This window comes from Galeopterus variegatus, unplaced genomic scaffold (genome assembly GCF_000696425.1).
Source record: "Galeopterus variegatus unplaced genomic scaffold, G_variegatus-3.0.2 Scaffold9312, whole genome shotgun sequence".
Taxonomy (NCBI): Eukaryota; Metazoa; Chordata; class Mammalia; order Dermoptera; family Cynocephalidae; genus Galeopterus; species Galeopterus variegatus.
The window spans coordinates 54,732-60,795 of NW_007735423.1; the positions used below are offsets into that span (position 1 = coordinate 54,732).

General features: G+C 33.9%; 1 pseudogene; it reads left to right on the forward strand.

Annotated features, from left to right (window-relative positions):
• The first annotated feature begins 5,122 nt into the window (after positions 1-5,122).
• On the forward strand, positions 5,123-6,064 carry LOC103609182 (annotated as a pseudogene).

Below are 6,064 nucleotides of genomic sequence, written 5' to 3' on the forward strand. Positions count from 1 at the left end.
TTTTTTTTTTTCTTTTTGTCTTTTTTCGTGACCGGTAAAGGGGATCGCAACCCTCAGTGTCACTCCCGCACAGCGCTCAACCAGTGAGCGGACCGGTCTCTATATGGGATCTGAACCCTCCGCGGGAGGGATGCCGCGCTCCCAAGCGCCGCGCTCTACCGAGTGCGCCATCAGGCTGGCCCGTTTAATTGAATTATTAATTTATTATTAGTAGTATTATTATTGGATTTATGAGGGAAGAAAGATGCAATAGAAACTTATATATTGAGTTCAACATATTTAATAATAAGTCCACCTTTTCTCTATTTCTTTATTTTTCTCCATTGAGGGATAATAGATAGATAAATGGTCTTACAGGTGTAACTTTTGATAAACATACATAAAGTTAAATAACTGGACAAAATACACATCAAATAAAAGAATTATATACTTATATGTAGGATTATTAATTGATTTTTGTTTTCTTTTCTCTGTAGTTTCTTCTCACTACTTTTTTCAGTTTGTTAATATTTCTAATATGATAAAGAGAGAAAGTGTATGTTTGAAAATCTTGCAAAAATGCCAAAGTACCATGATCTCTAGCATTTTAACATCAGTGCAATATCTGTGAAATGAAGAAAGTAACCTAAAATACGGCAGCATTTATATTGGAAAACATTACAGCAAGATGTATGTATTTTTCTTTTTTTCAAATTCCTTACTGAATATATATAATATATATATATATATATATATATATATATATATATATATATATATATATATAATATATATTATACACACACACAATGATTCATATATACCATGATATCTATAAAGAATTCATTTGGAAGTTCTAAATAAAAGTTACATTGGTTATAACCTTCAATTTAGTTATCAAACAGGCTCTAAAGAACATTCAGTAAAAGACTAATTGTATAAAATGTGAAGGAGATGAATAACCATAGATTTAGAAGGATATTGTCAAATTAGATTGAGAAGGCTTTCTGTTATGGTGTCATAGATAATTTCTAACAAGTAGTATATTTAGACTAGAAAAGAATAGGATAAAATATGAAAATATGAAAAACATATCTTAATGAGAGCCTCAAGAAACTAAGTTAGAAGCAATTTCTAAAAGCAAAGTGATAGATTTTGAGATGAAAAGCAGGATTACTGCTGAAAGTGATGGTATAAGGCTTAAAACATGTATACAGATTTCTAGAAACTTAACATTTTACAGACTGGTATGGCTGGGGTCAAAAAGAGAGATTCTGACTTTTCCTATTCCAGTCAATTATTTGCTCCAAGGAAAGTCAAAAAGCACCCAAACATCTACATGTGTTCCTCCAAGGCAAGGAAGGCTTGAAGTTGTTCTTTTGCAATGGTGGCAATGGTTATGTCAACATCAGGATCATTCTGAGGTCAGGTGTCAATTGCCTTGAATAGCAGACTTTTTGCACTGAAACAGTATTTTTTAAAATTCAACCTGAGGATCAGCTATTAGGTTAATATAGTGTAAAAAAAAATTTCATATCTTTCAAGCATAATTTATACTAAGCCAAGTTCAAAGGAAAGCCATAATTTCAGAAAGATGATCAGTACCTGTGGATGATTTGTTCCAAAGCCTTTCACTGAGAGGCTGAGCTATACCTGTTATGGCCTCATAGACTTATAGTTAAAGGACAAATGTAAGGAAAACCCAAAGTTGGAGATTCAGAGAAAACATTATCTAATGTGGTTTCAGGCCATGGACACATACACACAGGTGTAAAAGTGATCAGAAGATAAACCATAACTTTCTTAGTCTGAAACTGAGATGTGACTCACCTAAGGTGCTCAGGAACCTTGAAGTCTGGAAATTGGTAGAGGTTGTACTAGACTTGTGTTCTCAATGCCTGTTGGAACAGAAACCTTTCTTAGTCTGAAACTGAGATGTGACTCACCTAAGGTGCTCAGGAACCTTTAAGTCTGGAAATTGGTAGAGGTTGTACTAGACTTGTGTTCTCAATGCCTGTTGGAACAGAAATAATATCGTGATGGATCTAAAACATTGAAGGCCTCAACATCTTTTCACACTTGAGTTTTTTAATGTAATATTCATTACATAGAGAAAGCTTATCAAGTCCATAATAAGCTGAGCAATATGAAAAAGACAATGTGAAATATATGAAATATATGAAATACTGGGCAATATTTGAAAGACATGGTGAAATCAAATACAATAACTTAAAAAAATTAGAATTACTGTACGCATATTCTAAATCTACACACTCCATGCTTAAAAGGCATAATTTAAAAAATCACAGGGAATTAGGAATCATGACATTTTACCAATATCATGGAAAAAAAGAACTAAATAGAAGCATCATTTTAAGAATATAGCATATGAAATTAAGATGTTAAAGTTTTAATAGTAGATTAAACATAGCTGGTGAGAGAAGTATTATATTAAAAATTTTCAGAAGAGAAAATAGAATAAAAGAGTAAGACAAAAACTGAAAAAAATATATGAGTTAATGCCTGTGTAACATATTTAATAGGAATCCCAGAGTTGGAAAAAATATAAAAGCAAATTTGATGAGATAACCATTGAAATTTTTTCTGAAATGGAGAAATCTAATTCCATTTATATTTTTATACACGCATAATAGTATCATTGTAGTAATGATACACAAATAAAAAAGAAAACTATATTTAAAAGGATCAAAAGAAGTAAATTCGTTACCCCTCAAAGTGCTAATTTGACTGACAGCTGACTTCCTATCAGCAACAATGGTCTGAGAAAGGAAAACTCCGTATTTTGAAGTCTACACCCAGTAAAAGTATCAGTCAAGAATAAAGGGAGAGGGAAAGGTAGCTTAGGGAGTAATCAGGTAAGTAACACAAAGAATAATTAAAATTTGTAATGATGAATATGTTAATAATATTGATTTGATCATCACATACTGTACACAAATAGTGATAGTCAACTCTAGTCAACTCTGTACCACATAAAATGTATAATCAGTTGTTTCAATTCAAAAAATAAATTTAGAAAACAGTTAGATCTTCCACCACCACACCCCCCAAAAATACAGTAATAAACAAACCAGAAAACACACACACACAGAAAACAAGAGTAAATAAAAAATATTTTTCACAAAATATAATTGGGGAGAATGTGCACATTCACACAGATCTGAAAGGGTATATCACTGTAAATTTTCTGATATAATTCTGATATAATTTCTACAACAGAAACTCAATACACTATATTATTCAACATACTTATCAAATGCATCCCTGATAAATGCATATTCAATCTGCATTTTAATAAAAAAGGGATATTAAGGTAAAATACAAAATGACAAGTTTGTCATATCAAGTCTATATGCAGAATGATGGTGAATATGGTATTTCCAAAAAAAATCAGATGTGCGAAAACAAAATTGCTGAGAGAAACTGAAGAAGCACAATTCACTAAACCTCCTATGTTGATTTATTGAAACTGGTTTAAGACTTTGCTAATTTTGGAAATTCTATGATTTTAATAAATACATAATGAATCAGATTGTAGGTTATTATTCTTATGTTTCCAAGACCAGAAGACCAAGATGTTCAACCTTCCCATATGATTAAATGATTTAAAATTAATGATATTCTAAATTGGGAAAAAGGAATGTTCTTCTGTCTTGTTTGTAGCTCATTTCAAACCACCTGTCAAGATTCTCTAGGGTGTGATTCCTCAAGGTCATCCAGTTACATTTAAATTACACAACACTTACCTAAATTTAATTTCCAAATTTGACTCACTCTTTAGAGGCTCTCCATGTTTCCTATAACCCCCCCCCCCAGGGAAAAAATGTAATTTATTGAAATCATTGTTTGCGTATTCCTTGAATGAAACTCCTATTGCCTAATTATGAACTAGAACTTTTTGTATAAATGTTAAATTTTTGAGAAATAGTGTTTAAAAATTTTATTTTATTTTAATTTTATTTTTTTATTTTAACTTCTCAGTATACATTGTAGTTGATTTTTATGACCCATTTCCCATTAATCCTTCCCTCCTCACTATCTCCCCTCCCCCCAACATCATATCTGTTCATTTGTCTTAACAAATTAAAGGAAATGTGATTGTTGCATCATTTTTTTGAATCACAGAAGCCTGCAGTAAATATTGAAAAAATGTGTAGAGATATGAACACGATACTAAAATAAAATCTTAGCAACATCAGACTTGCAGAGTGGGTGAAGGCAGGCTGACTGAAGATCCAGAGTAATGGGTGTTGGGGTGGGAATAAAACTGGGAGTACATTTTGAAAATCTCTATTATTTTGCTCAAACTGCCTTTCTCACCATTGAATGCTGAGAAAAAGGGAAATCTGAAGGAGACAAAGAGAGACAAGGAAAACAACAAGGAAAAATAAAAGTTTTTGTGTTGATGGTCAGAGCCTTGTGGAAATTTGTTTCTATGACAGAAGAAAAAGTTAGAAGGGAATTGGAAATGGAAGCCATTTTTACCATGCTTCTAAAAATGTTTTCACTCTCTGTTCTCTGTTTGCACCAATTCCTATTTCCTATGGGATATTCCTAGAAATGCTAACACTTTATAATAGTCACACAGACCTGAGGATGACAGCTCAGGTCCAGTCTAACTGAGAAACCTCACCACTGCTGTTTCCTCATTGCTGTCTAAAAGTATTAAATACCGGCATAGACACAGAATGCTAATTCCCCAGTGGCCGTCTATGTGGAATTATATTTGTTGCATTTAAGGATTTTTAAGTGAAATTCATATAATAGTTCATAGTTATTTAGTCTTTAGTAAGAGGGAGAAGTGTTGTGAGCATTTAGTGTGAACATAACATTTATATAACTAGTAAAAAAAAACTTTATGCGATAGACACATTTCATGTGTTACAGATGAGGAGATGAGTCAATGAAGGGTAAAGGGAGTAATCCATGTTCAAGTATTAAGTGGCCAAATGGAGGTTCAAATGAGGCACAAAAAGGCAAAAAATATAAAACGGGTACATATTTTGTATATCACTTGTTGGTGTTTCTCATCAGGAACCATCTCCATTCTCTCATTCCTACTGTCTGTGTTATATCTGGCTGCTCAGGGTGAACTCTCTGATTTCCTCCAACTGGGATGACAATGTTGAATGAAGGCAATGAGAGTGCTGGAGCCACTTTTGTCCTCTTAGGCTTCTCAGAGTTCCCAAACCTTCAGGCACCCTCTTCCTGGTGTTCTTGGTCATCTACACTGTCACTGTTGTGGGGAACCTGGGTATGATTGTGGTCATAAAGATCAATCCCAAACTCCATACACCTATGTAGTTATTCCTTGGCTATCTGTCCTTTCTGGATTTTTGTTATTCCAGTGTAGTCACACCCAAACTACTAGAAATCTTATTTGAGAAAGACAGAATTATCTCCTTCACAGGATGCATAATACAGTTTTTCTTTGCCATCATACTTGTGATTACAGAACCAAATATGTTATCAGCAATGGCCTAGGACTGGCTTGTGGCTGTTTGTAACCCCCTGCTCTATACAATCGCTATGTCTTGTAAACTCTGTGCTGTGCTTGTAGCTGGAACTCACATATGGGGTGGACTCAGTTCCCTGACACTCATAAATTCTCTTTTGAAACTGTCGTGCTGTGGATCTACCATAAATCACTTTTGCTGCGTGTTCTCTGCCCTCCTTTCTGTATCCTGGTCTGACACACACTAAGCCAGATGATGATGTTAGTCGTTTCTACACTGGATGAGGCTTGTAGCCTCCTGGTCATCTGAACCTCCTATGTCTTCATAGTTGTCACTATCATCAAGATACCTTCTAAGGGTGTTTTTCAGAGAGCCTTCTCCACCTGTGCCTCCCACCTGACTGCCATCACCATTTTCCATGGGACTCTCTTTGTTCTCTATTGTGTGCCAAAATCTAAAACTCATGGCTCATCATTAAAGTAGCCACTGCATTTTATTCCATTGTGATTACTATGCTAAATCCTCTTATCTACAGCCTTAGAAATAAGGATGTGAAGGAGGCAGTCAAGATGTTAATTCACACCAAACTGCTTTCTCACTCAATGTAA